This window comes from Neomonachus schauinslandi, chromosome 7 (genome assembly GCF_002201575.2).
Source record: "Neomonachus schauinslandi chromosome 7, ASM220157v2, whole genome shotgun sequence".
NCBI classification, from domain to species: domain Eukaryota; kingdom Metazoa; phylum Chordata; class Mammalia; order Carnivora; family Phocidae; genus Neomonachus; species Neomonachus schauinslandi.
In genome coordinates this window covers 74,854,452-74,868,368 of record NC_058409.1, presented here as the reverse complement: position 1 = coordinate 74,868,368, position 13,917 = coordinate 74,854,452, and the positions used below count along the sequence as shown (strand labels likewise).

At 34.7% G+C, this 13,917-nt stretch overlaps 1 pseudogene; it reads left to right on the top strand.

Annotated features, from left to right (window-relative positions):
• The window catches only part of LOC110587258, a 108,119-nt pseudogene that overhangs the window by 92,076 nt on the left and 2,126 nt on the right, over positions 1-13,917 (top strand).

Below are 13,917 nucleotides of genomic sequence, written 5' to 3'. Positions count from 1 at the left end.
CACAGTAACAAAGGAACTTAATTGTGTTATAAGTGAATGACAAAACATAGTGAAGAGGGTTGGGAAGAACTAACCTATATAATTTTGGAAATCAGCACTTTGTATATTTTAAGGTTTAAGATTAAACAAAATATACACAGATATTTTACTCTAGTTAATACATTTGTTTCTTACGGGGGAATTTATTTGTGATTCTGAAACACCTTCCTGTGTGTACATGTTGGCTTATGTGTATTACTAAAGTAAGTAAATATATTGTGCATAATGATAACCAAGTTCTACAGTATCAGAGGAGAATTACAAAAAAGGAAAGGAAGAAGGATAAAATGATCACTGTGGTGATTGATAGATTGGAATTAGAGCTATTAGTCTACACACACACACAGAAATGGATAGATAATACATAGATGTATGTATGTTAGTATACAGGACTTAGCATCTAGCACTAGTGAGCACACATACTGTCTAAACCTTGGTTTTTAAGTATTATTTGCCAGTTAAAAAAATATCAGGGCTCCTTGGAAAAATCTTTCATTTCAGGATGAGGTCAGGGAAAGTACAAGATGAGCCTAGAACAGCTGATGATGCTAATTAATGAACTGCTCAAAAATATATAGTTATTGAAAAAAAGAGAGAAGCACCAACATGAAGCAGCGGCCAAACCTGAGACAAAGTGAGCAAAAAATAAATAACAATGTTAATTTATGGATAGTTTATGATAAATTATGGATATGCAAATTATGAATAAGCTGTGGGCTAATCTAAATATTCACAACCTTTCTTTTAAAAATGAGTAATTAAACATTAAATAAACGGAGGAGAAGTAGCATGTGGTAGGGACAGGGGAAAATGAAAGTTACCATTAGGCAAACGTCAAAAGAGAAATCAATATTGCAGCCAAGATTTATCAATGATGCTAAAATTAGTGTGTGAAAGTATGATAAGAAACAGATTTTTTTTTTTTTTTTTTTTTTACGATTTTATTTATTTACCTGAGAGAGAGAGAATGAGAGAGAGCACATGAGAGGGGGGAGGGTCAGAGGGAGAAGCAGACTCCCCGCCGAGCAGGGAGCCCGATGCGGGACTCGATCCAGGGACTCCAGGATCATGACCTGAGCCGAAGGCAGTCGCTCAACCAACTGAGCCACCCAGGCACCCAAGAAACAGATTTTTAAATCTTATTATTTTCAGGGACATTGAAAAATTTGTTGAGGGAAGAATCAACAAGGCTTACATTTAAGTAGATGATGTTAACATGATTATGGGGAAAATTTTTTGATCAATGATATGATACTAGTGTCATTAGGGATATATATTTGGAATTCTTGAAGTAGAAAAATGAAAACTCTCTGCTATAGAAATATTACCTAAAGATATATACCTTTTATGTGCATGGGGCTGGACAAAAAAGATCAGTCACACTCAGATGTCAGAGAGTGAAAAAAAGTATTAACTATTGGATGTCTGACTGTAGGTTTTCTTAAATTAACATGGTCTTGGTATATTTGTGAAGTGATAAATATCAGAAAATTGTGAAATCAATTTTTTTAACCTCTGCTTTACTATCCTTTGTTGGATAGTTTTTGGGTATTTGGTTTTAGTTTCCCATGCAATATATTTTTGTATGACACTAGCTTTCTCTTACTTTAATTTTTTAAACATTTTAATGAAAAAAATCAATGCATATAGGCAGTTGTGCTCCCTTTCATCAAAACTATCTGAAAGATAAATGCATTGGAATAAAATTAAGCATATCTGAGAGTTAAAACACATAGTAAACCTTTCTTTAAAATATAGACAAATAACTTTATATTCAAGAAAGAAAAAAAGTTGAAAATGGAGGTAATATTAATGAATTTATCTCATTATCTCCAGGCAAGTAAAATGAAAATGATTATAGGGAATTTGTTAAAATGGATATGTTTTATTTGTCTTTATAAAAAATAATAATCAATGAGTTAAGCCCAAAATAAACTCTGTTTTAATCTAGGACTGGCGAAGTATAGTATAAGAGCAGTATGTCAGAAGACTTGAAGGAGTAAGCCATTTATAAAAGACCCTGGATATTAAAATATTTAACCCAATTTCCAGAAGGGAAGTCCAATGCCTGGAAATCCTACTGAGTGTATAAAGAGAAAAAAAACTATTGTGGAATGAAAATAAACTACAAATCCTACTAGAAGAGAGTAAAAATGAGAAGAAATGTAAACACGTAAATATAATCTTAAAACTTTAAGTCTAAAATAAAATGCCAAATGGATACATTAATCAAGTTACAAAATAAGGCTGAATATGGCATTTTTCCTTAATATAGGATATTCATATTTCATATAAACTATTACATTCAGTATCTGCATTCAGTATCTTTTGTCACCCTTCTACAATAAAAATAAGCGAAACCACAGATTTGATGTTATTACTTCCCTAGTGAGAAACTTGTAAAGCTTCATCTTATCCTGAACAGGCATGGAAAAAAGGTTTCAGTTGTTGGGTTCTATCCATTGTTTGTTTAGAGACCATCCTGGCTCCTTGTGAAAGTATGCTCTGATCAGTGATAAAATAGTTAAGGCTCTTTGGTTTATTTGAGAAGGTAGTGATAGTATGAGTACAAACATGTATGCCATCTTATTCCTTCTGGCATGGACTTTAGTGCCTAACCAAGGGACCCATAGCCTACCATGTTTCAGTGTGGTCCTGTGCAGCTTCCCAGCTTCATGTCCAGGAATGCCTGTTCTGAACACCCTTACTTGTAGCACTCCTCACCGGTCCTGCTTCAAACCTTGGCTTGTGATCTGCACTCAGTCTAACATAGCCTTGTCACTAATATCCTACCCCCTCCTTCCTTCACTTAAACCTTGCCTTTCCCAGCAAACATTTTTGCTCAGTCTCACTTATCTTTTGATCACAACTTAGAACTCATATGACTTGCTATTTATTTAACAGAGTTCCTACTGTGTTGGACTCTAGTGGTAAAACTGTTAAAACAGAGGTTTTTTCCTGTCCTCGTGGATCTTCCAATCTAGAAATAGCTTATATAAGTAATTTTATATATATATATACTTGAGATAGGTCTTATTGATGAGAAAAGGTCATATAAACATCATCCTGAAACCTTCCAGGTATGCTAAGAGTCCGTCTTCAATGCTGACATGTTTCTCTGTTTTCTCACTAGAATATAATCTTTTCGGGAGCAGGTGTAATATACTGAGTTGGATGCTTCATCCCTTGTAGGTTTTTAATGATGCCTGTTTAACTTAAATATATGCAATGATTATCCATAAAACATCAGTAAATGATTTCCTTACAATCTTGTTAATATATATATACCTCAGAAAAAAAAAATCTTTGTAGATGATACCTTCATTTTCATGTAAGCGAAGTTTTACTTTTCACTGAGACCTGGGTAGAAAAAAATTGCCACTTCTATCCTGTGCTATTTTCCCTCTAAAATGGAATTTTCTATCAAAGATTGGCTTACACAATTCTCAGGATATGAACACCTGGAGCATTTTAGAAGCAAAAAAGCATGTCAGGACAGAGCAATATCTAGAATGGCTTTTAAAAAAATTTTTATTTAAATGTGATTTGGTTTATTGCCTGAGGCATTAGAGACAGATAACTGAAAGAACGTGGATGAACTCTGAGCATTTATTGAGCTTTCCTCACTAATTCATTAGTTAGAAGATATCACAAAATGGGCTCCACTATAATTATGAAATCTGTTCGGGGTTGCCACTGGCTATCATCTGTTTACTTACACAGAAAATAAAGATCATTATATACATTTCTCAAAAAAAAATCAGCCCTAACCTCTACTATGCCCAAGTTTACAAAGGCATGCAGGCAGCTCAACAAGAGAATGGAATGAAATCAATTTAAGTTATTAACATGGTTCAGAATATGATCAAATATTTGCCTGATATTTAATTGATTCTTGCTTCCATCTCCATATTTGAAAGAGGTCCTAGACAAGAGGTAAATGTTGTCCCTTAGATTATAGTATTAGGCAGAAACTACACATACAGTCATTAGCACATTTTCCACAATTATAGGACTGATTTTCTGTGGTGTTTCTACTTCAACGTAAAGCTGAATTCTTAGGACATACCAAAATTTGTGCTGCAAGCAATACAGACCCTAATATTGCTGTAAAATGTAAGCTATCCAATTTAGCTATAATTTCAGAAATTTTAAGTGTACTGGGTATTAGGTGAAAATATTGTATGATAAGTATATTCTGGTTATAGGTGGCAGGTCATGCATTTAGTTACTGTATGGAAATTCATTGCAATAATTTGATTAAAAAAGGCAAACAAACAGGATATGTCTGAACAATATACTGGGAGAAAATCTGTTAGTATGAAACGAATTTTTATAGAGTTGGCTAAGACATGTTTTTACTCTGACATATGTTGGAATCTTCTAAAATGATTAATATAACTTTCATAATAGTTTGAGACATTTCTTGAGTTTCTAATGCATTAGCAAAAGCTAATTTTAGGTTAATTTTTAATAATGCTTCTGAAAAGATCTCTTAAAATAATATACATGCACATGTGGAAAATATTTATGTATCTTTTCTGGCCCTACCTCAAGTCTCCTTGTTGTAGATTTCACCTAAACTCAGTATATCTCATGCAATAAACCTGAGCCTTACATTTTTGTTCTTGCATTTCATGAATTTCTTTTTTAATCTTCTGTGAGTAACAATATTTGATCAATTTTCTGACCCATGTTCTACTCAGAGGCCCCATTAAAATTGAACTTCACTTTCAATGGTTCAATAAATAAAAAGTTAATTCATAAAAATTAAAAGGCTAATTAATCAAATATCATTTGAGTGTTTGATAGGTACTAGTCACTTATGTAATTTTAGAGGACCAGTTGGGGAACTCCTGGAGACATAAAGTGACTTCATTTTTGCGTACATATGCAGCTCACATCATAGTCTTTTTCTCGGCACTCAACAAGGAGTGTGTATCAAAATTGCCTCTAGAGTTTTTTAAAAGCATAAATTCTTGAGGATCTAGCTCAGAGTTACATAATCACAGTCTCTGAGGATGAAATCTAATTATATTTTAGTTAAAGAGTACTGATTTTTTTGCAGATCCATTCTCATACATATTATCTATCTATTTAGTTAAGTTTTAATTGTAGAATGTAATACAACATTTATATTTTGGAACTACAGTAGGTGGTGTTCCATTGCTGTGGAATTGTTTCATCTGTTAGAGTCCATTACTCAACCAGACTGCTAGTGTCTCGCAGGAGAGAAAATTGTTAATGCCACTGAAATATCTAATCAAAGTTTTAGTTCTATTTTTTCTTAATAATGCTTCTTGATTTATTAATGCACTCTTCTTAGTAATGAGGGATATTCACACTCCCACTCCCCTATCCAGTTTCTCTCCCACATGACACTCTTCTATGTAGAGATTAAAGCTCTAGAGAGCAAGGGTGTCCTACTGAGGTAATTAGTGTGATTCTAGGCAAACAGTCGGGGGAAGAGAGCCATACCTCTTGATCATCACTCTTAGAATATCTGCATTGTAGATATCCAGAGTATTTGGAGGTCTTGCACTGAGAAGACAAAACTATTGTTCTGTCACTGTGGTTTAAGTATGATTGATAAAAGGCTGTTTTTGATATCAGTTGAGTACAGAAGAAATATATCCAAGCTCCAAAGTGTTTTTAAGATTTTGAAGAGTTCTCTTTCCATGAATGATCAGGAAGGCAAGTCTGCCCCAGGGAGGTTTGCAGATCCTCAGTCCTCTGTGGCTGCTATTACAAAATCACTTTCACTAATAAACAAAAACATAAATATTAAGTTCAAATATTTAATAGTATATCACAAGCCAGGGCTTGTGCTAAGTGCTCCATATGCACTCAAATTTTCTTCTGATGATACGAGGTAGGTACTGTTACAGGTTTTGTGTTATGAGTATCTACTTACATGTAACAGTGACATGAATTGAGAGTAATTGGTCATAAAATATAGAAACTCTGAACTCATTCAACAAGCATTTATTGAGCCCTTTCATAAGTAATATATGGAAATAATGACTATAAGGACAAGGAAACCTAAAATAACTTTATCTCAGCAATCAGCCACTGTAATAGCCACAAAACTATGCTCATGCAAGAAAAGCAGAATGTTGATATATTTTGGTAGATGTGGCTCATTTCCTTTGCTTCAGTCATTTGAGAAGTCTCATTGAAAACAATGAGAGGAACTCAGAATTGACATGATAGCAGCATAAAATGAATCAATATAAAAAATTACAGATTAAATGATAGGATGTGCAAATATTTATTAAAAATCTGGGTGGGGTGATTGGAGAAACTGTGTAGACATTTAGGTAAAACAGTATTGGCCATGACTTATTAATTACTGAAGCTTGATGCTTGGTATATTTATATATTTTTTATAATAATACATTAAAAATTAGAAAAAAGATCAATATGCAATTTAAAACTCTGATGAGTTCACAAGCAACCAAATAGTTGTTTCATTTTAATATTATAGTTCAGTTCAGCGAGTGCATGAATTTCTCTTCCTCAACCAAAATGCAATTAACATCCATGAAATTATACAATTTTCTATTTGCCTTTGCCCACCTATAATAATTGTGGCTAACGGCCATCTAAATTATTCATTTTATATGGTGAACAAGTGACTATTCTTAAAACAGATCCTGTGCTCTTTTAAATTGCTTTTCTTCATTCTCCAGTTGGCCCAGACCATTACTGAGTTAAATGTTTCTTAATGAAGAATACTGCCTCACTGAACTTTGCGTTGTCTGCAAATCACAGGAATAATTTGGAATTCCTAAAGTCCAGAACTGCATCTCAAAATGAGACGGCAAATGCTAAAATTCTGTATCTCTACACTATGGCCTTTATCTGAATGCTTTTTTGTTTGTTTGTTTTTCTTTAGAAACAATAGACTCTCAGAGGATGTATTTTAAATCTATAAACCTGGATACAAATAGTCTGTGTGCTGATTATTTGAGGAAGTTGATTTTATCAATGAAGACATAAACAGAACTTATAAAATGAATAGGAACATGCTGTATGAGGGGAGCGGGGCAAAAGAGGGGTGTTGCATAGTGTTTCTGCTTCTTTCCCCCCTCTCCCTACTAGCGCTTCCTGCAGAGAAGAGAAGCTGCTGATCAAATTGCATCAGTCCAAGACATTGATAGGGTTACACTTTTTAAAAGGTGAGATCAAACTGTACTCCAGCCATTGTGCTTTTTCTATTCCTCTTTATTTTCCACTTCCTTTGTGTACCATCCACTTCCATGTGATGTAGTTATACTGAAGTTGACTATACATAATCTGTTGATGTCACTTGCCCTTTTACTTTGATTTTGGTTAGGAAGCAGATAGAGAAAATAAAGCCAACATTTAAGAAACAGGAAGTGTTTTCATTACACTGTGAACTATATCACAGCCTTTACCAGACCCTATGTCATAGTGCGGGTTTAGCCTATATGCTAATAACCTGGAATTTTCATTTGGATACCATTTCTTTCATATGTTCCTCTCTTCATGGTGTGTGTGCGTGCACGTGCATGCATGCATGTTCAAATAAGGGCCATCAGAGGTGATCTGTGAAATATTCCTGGTAGGTAGCCTGGGTCAAAATGACATAAAGCTACCACCAGAAAACCATAATTCTACACACTACATGTACACTTAGCAGCAGCATTATTTTAACGGTATATATTTTTGTTTGTTTAATGGTTAAAGACTTAGTTTATTTTTTGAAATTATTTTGGTGAGCAAACAATCTTAAGTTTGTGGGCCTGACTCAGTGGCTTTGTAAACAAGTGGTGCAAACATAGGAAATTGGAACATGAAAGTTACAAAATCTAGAAACATTTACTTTTATTTTCCCCGTGTTTGCTTGAGCTTCTGGTTGACACAGCACATCTCTAAGATACGGAAATCCCTTATCCTTCTCTGCTTCTTTCAGGGGCCAGGAATTGATTTTGCAATCAGAAGGAACATCATGCCCAGCTGTGTCCTTTTTCTTTTCTGCCTTTCCCTGGACTTTACCTTCTAGTTAGTCAGAAAGCAATCACAAAACCCCAACAGTGTCAAAGTTGTAGTATTCTAAATGTCTCAGCTAGGCATCTCCAAACTTTCCAAAACCTCCTGACTTTTCTTGTGATCAAGGACCCATGTAAGCCTAATCAAGTGCCTTCATACAGAGACAATCATTTAGCTAAATTATTATTTGTTGTAATAAAAAAGTAATCATTTTAATGCAAAACTTTTCACTATAGTGATAAAATAAATATTCATTCAATATTTAAATATAAAAGAGCAAAATTAAACATGTAGACACATTTTATTATAACTGATGAATGTAATAAATTAGCATTTGGTGAGTATGCGATTTTTAAATTAGAGTTTTTTCCCTCCACTTTGGATACACAGGGAACAAATTTAAACTTTCTTTCAAGTAATAAATATGAAAGCATAATCAAATGTAAAGTTTGGCTTCTATACTTATATCTCTTTTATCCACATTTATTCCCACTTATTGTTTACCAGAGCAATTGTCCAGGAAAACAGACCTGAAATAAACAGTCTATTAACTTGTATGGATAATAGTACTAAAATCCTATGATGGCAAAATATATTGGGCTCTTTAAGGTATCTCACAAATTTATATGGGGTGGGATATATTTTAGGAAGGGGGATATAGGAAGTTCCATAAATCAGATTTCATATCTCTCAGATATAATGAGGCCATGGATAAGTAAAATGTTCTGGTGGAAAGTATAAAAAAGGGCAAAGGGAGCCACAGTGGTAATGCCATTGCCTCAAAATATGAAATCAAGTAAGGCTTCATCTCTAAACCTACTACAGTTGCCAAGTAGGAGTTCATGCTGTTTACATATCTTCTGATTTAAAAAATTAAAAAGCCAGACATCTGAGCTTGATAATTGTAATATATCCAACTTTGCAAATGTTGGCAATTTTTTTTTTGTAAAACCTTTATATTATAGGCCAACCGTGCACAGGCAAAATTAAACTTGTCTTTCTGAGGAATTCCATCTGGAAATGACATGTAGACACTAGAGGGGTTTTGTAAATTATTTATCAATTTACCACTTAAAATCCTTTAAAGTTTTTCTATAGTCCATCAATTAAATACTGATTTCTCAGCAGGCCATTTCTTCTCCTCCACAATATAGACTCAACCTCACTTAAATTCTTATATCCTTCTTTTCCCATACTGGTTATTACCTTTCTTCATACTATTTCCATACATTCCACTCTTCCATTTTTGTTTCACTGCTCATCTTGAGCGCTCTATTGCTCAGAAAGTTTTCTCCCCTCTCTGGCCCCATAATTGAATTTGTACTTTACTTTTCCTGGAGCACCAGGGGATATTTATCTTCTCAAATGGTGCTTAGGCAGTTCCTTCAATGGTTATACAGTTGCCTGCGTATTTCATAGACAAAATATCTAAACCTAGGGGCTCCTTCTAGCCTCAGAACATGCCTAGCTTTGTCTTGGAATATCAGGGAGTTTTCAGTGTTGTAGATATAATAGAGAGTAAGAGAATTAACATGTACTGAGTAGGTATACAAGGCTGAGCACTTGGTTTTATTACTGGGAAATATTCAAGTTGTTTTTGATTCTGCCAATGCTCCATCAGTTTGATTAAAATAACTGGTGTATTTGAGCTTCAAGAACTGATGTATTTGCCAGGAACTTTCAGTCAGAGTAAGGATACTTGATGTATGCACCCCATATCTATTCATTTACATACTACAATGCCCTTGGGTTAGCTGGGAACCCTGTTACAATGCTGTTAACAAAATGAAAGCTGTTGGCTGTAATTGAAAAAAAAAATGGGTTCTTCTTGGTTATTTTTTTTTAAAGATTTATTTATTTATTTATTCATGAGAGACAGAGAGAGAGAGGCAGAGGGAGAAGCAGGCTCCCAAGGAGCAGGGAGCCCGATGCTGGACTCAATCCCAGGACCCTGGGATCATGACCTGAGCCGAAGGCAGACGCTCAACCATCTGAGCCACCCAGGCGCCCGGTTATTTTTCTAATAGTACTGAAAATATCTTATGCCTATTGTTTATGAAAGGGGTATTATCTCAGAGAATTTTCAATTATTCCATGCTGTAACTGGTACTAGGTCCAACTGTTTGCATCAGATCAAACCATTTGCTTCTGGCCTAGCATACTTCCATTTACTCCATTCACAGATTCCAGATTCATTTTTGTAAAATACATATTAATCATGCTACTTCTCTGCTCAAAGACCCCTCTCATGGCTTGTTATGAATTTCAGAGTGAATTCCAATTTGTTACTGAGGCATTAAAGAATACCTATAATCAGAATCTAATCTCTCAATCATTTTCTTCTGAAATCCTACTGTATTGGACAAATTTATTGCCTTATCAAAAATATTTTGAAGCTGTATCAATCATGGTTTAATCCAAGAGAAAGAAAACTCTGTAGGTATATTAACAAGAAAGAAATTCAATACAGGGAATTAAGTGACTACAAAACTGATGGAAATGCTGAAGACCAGAATCAGATTCTCACTCAGGCTACAAGAACAATTCCCACAGCAATGACGAACTGATTCACTAGGGTAGCCACTTCCTCTGAAGCCAACACAGGAGCTAATGTCAGAATCAAAAAGCCTCTACCAGAGCTGACTCCTCGCTATCAGAATACTGGATAATAGGCTTGGAACAGAGCTGCAGAAAAACGACCACCAAAATTGGACTGAAATTGGTCTCTGCTTCATTTTCTCCTTTCAGTTATCCTTTTAATCAATGCTTTTGGGGGAAAATCAACTTCCTCCTTTGGGAAGAGAACACAACGTCTCTGGTGGTTGTCCTAGACACCCTTATGTTTTATTTAGTGAGTTTCTTTTTCTGACATATCAGCATTTGATTTGAGTGAGGTCCTCAAATGTTTATCATACCATCTCATTTAGAAGAAGAAAAAGTGTTCTTTGGTAGAGTAAATAATTTAGAAGCCAGAGAAAGATAATTTAAGAGAGTGGGAGACAGAGAAACAATTCAAATATCTGGAAATCTGAATTTATTTTAATAGATTCTATTTCTGTTTCATAATTATTGAGCACTATAAGAAAGATTATTATGTAACCTTGTCACTTTATACATGTTTTCTATTAATCTTTCTACTACTTTCCATCTGCAATCTTTGTTGGAATCCTTATCCTAATTTAATAGAAGAAGAAAATTATTCTCGGGAATAGATTTTCCCACGTTTAAAAGGAAAAGGTTAACATTTAAAGGTAATTATGATTGCTACCAACCTTCTTTCTTATGTAAAATAACACTCACTTTATTATGTTTAAAATTTATGCCAGTAGTGACGAACCATGAGAGACGATGGACTCTGAAAAACAAACTGAGGGTTCTAGAGGGGAGGGGGGGAGGATGGGTTAGCCTGGTGATGGGTATTAAAGAGGGCATGTTCTGCATGGAGCACTGGCTGTTATGCACAGACAATGAATCATGGAACACTACATCAAAAACTAATGATGTAACGTATGGTGATTAACATAACAATAAAAAATTTAAAAAAAATTTATGCCAGTAGAGAACATTAAAAACTTATTGTTTTGTTATTGGCTTTGCATTGTTTAAAACTGTGGAAAGAAGGTAAATGGAAATAAACATGTTTCAGTTAAACTCAATAAAAAGGTAAATTATTGTTAAAGAATAATTTACATTACTTAAATGGTGTGGAGAGGATTATTTGGCAACAATTCAAGTTACTCACAGGAGAAAAGCAATAGTATTTCACAATGTGGACAATTATTGGTACAATGTGTACTTTTTCTCTTTAATAATTGCATGTTCCCTTTTGTCACAACTGCACAAGACAGAATAATTAAAGTATATTAGCTACATTGTGGAAGGGACATTTGGTTTTAATTAACATTGGAGCATAAGAAAGACAATTTGCTTTATATTGCCATTCATTCTTTGATGCACACATACACACATATACACAGAGTCTGTGCACAGAAAGGCAAATGTGTGAAATGCTACAAAGCTTCCCAATCTGGAGTTACACTGAGCCTAACTAAAATGTACAAAATGTTGTATGCAATAGAAATCCTTTCTTCTCTTTGGTATTTTAGACAGTTGTGTGGCATCCTAATGTAAAAATGACTTAAAACCAGAAGTCAGTTTTTTGATTATTCCAAAAGTGGACTGGGCAATCAACAAAGCCACCTTCCATTCATATGTCAGGAACAGAAAGCCAGAACTCACTGGAGAGTGAAATTACAATGCATATTCATTTTAAGTTACAACTTAAAGAAGTAAGACCTCTGACTTGTTTAATACAATTTGGTGAAAAAGAAGTTTATGTTACAGTTGGATAGAGTGTCAATGAAACCTATAGGCTCAGAATGCATATAGATTCCCTGCATGATAAACTAATGTAACCATATTCCTCCATCAGGGGGCTATTGGCCATGTATCAGTTAGCTTTTGCTGCATAACAAGCCACTTCAAGTGTTAAAGGTTTAAAATAATGACCATTTAAGGGCGCCTGGGTGGCTCAGTCGTTAAGCGTCTGCCTTCGGCTCAGGTCATGATCCCAGGGTCCTGGGATCGAGTCCCACATCGGGCTCCCTGCTCAGCGGGAGGCCTGCTTCTCCCTCTCCCACTCCCCCTGCTTGTATTCCTGCTCTCGCTGTTTCTCTCTGTCAAATAAATAAATAAAATCTTTTAAAAAAAAAAATAAATAAATAAATAAAAAAAATAAAATAAAATAATGACCATTTATTTAACTAATGATTCTGTGATTTGGCAGTTGGGTTAGCCTTATTTGGGCAACTCTTGTTTCACTGGCTCAGTTATATGTCTGAGCTCAACAGTAAAGTCAGCTTGGAAGTGGCAATGTGGAATGACTGCAGCTGGAAGAATGTCTCTTCTCTCCATGGTCTCTCATGTTTCAGCAGGCCAGCTGAAATTTGTTTGCATGACAACTGGGCAGGGTTCCAAGAGAGAATAGAAGTGACTCTGGATTCTTGAGTCCGTGAGCTTAGACTTGGCATGCTATCACTTATACTACACTGTATTGGCCAACCAAGTCATACAGCCAGCCCATATTCAAGAAATGGAAAAAGAAATTCCACTCTTTAATAGAAAGAGATTCCAAGCTACATTGAAAGGATGTAAACATAAGGAGGGCTGAAAGATTATGGCCAGTTATTCAATCTACTGCACCACATTGGGAAATATATTCTATTGGTGACATAGTTCTCTTGATAATGAAGTGCATGATAATGAAGCCTACAAACAAAAGTAGGCTTCAGAGGAAGGATGTATATATATTGCTCTTTCAGTCTTCCCATACTTTTTCCAATGCCACCTCTGGTTCAACATAAATAATCTTCTATGACTCCTAAGTGAGTTTCATTCCAAGCACCTTAGACTGTTATTCAGCAGTTCTACACTTACTTCAATTTAACTTCTTTTAACATCCAAATCTTCAACATACACATTTCTAAGTATGTCCTTTCTGACCCCGAAAGTCCTGTAACTTTCCTAAGTACCAGTGTGTGTACGTTATTCTTAAGCTTGCTTTGTTTGTTAAAAATGGGAATTAAAAATAAATACTCCATGGTATTATACATATACATTAATTAATATGCATACATGCACTTAGAATGATTTCTAGTAAATGGACATTCAATAAAGGTTAACTTTTTTCTAAAAAAATTTTGAGACCAAATGGTAGTGGTAGAGTTTATTAGCAGGATACTTATTGAGGACAAAGCCAGGTGACTATGAAAAGTCTATGACATACACTCTAAATATCCATTGTGCCACAAGTACCATGAAAGTCACAACATGGTATGGTTGGCCAGAGCCACACATATGGAT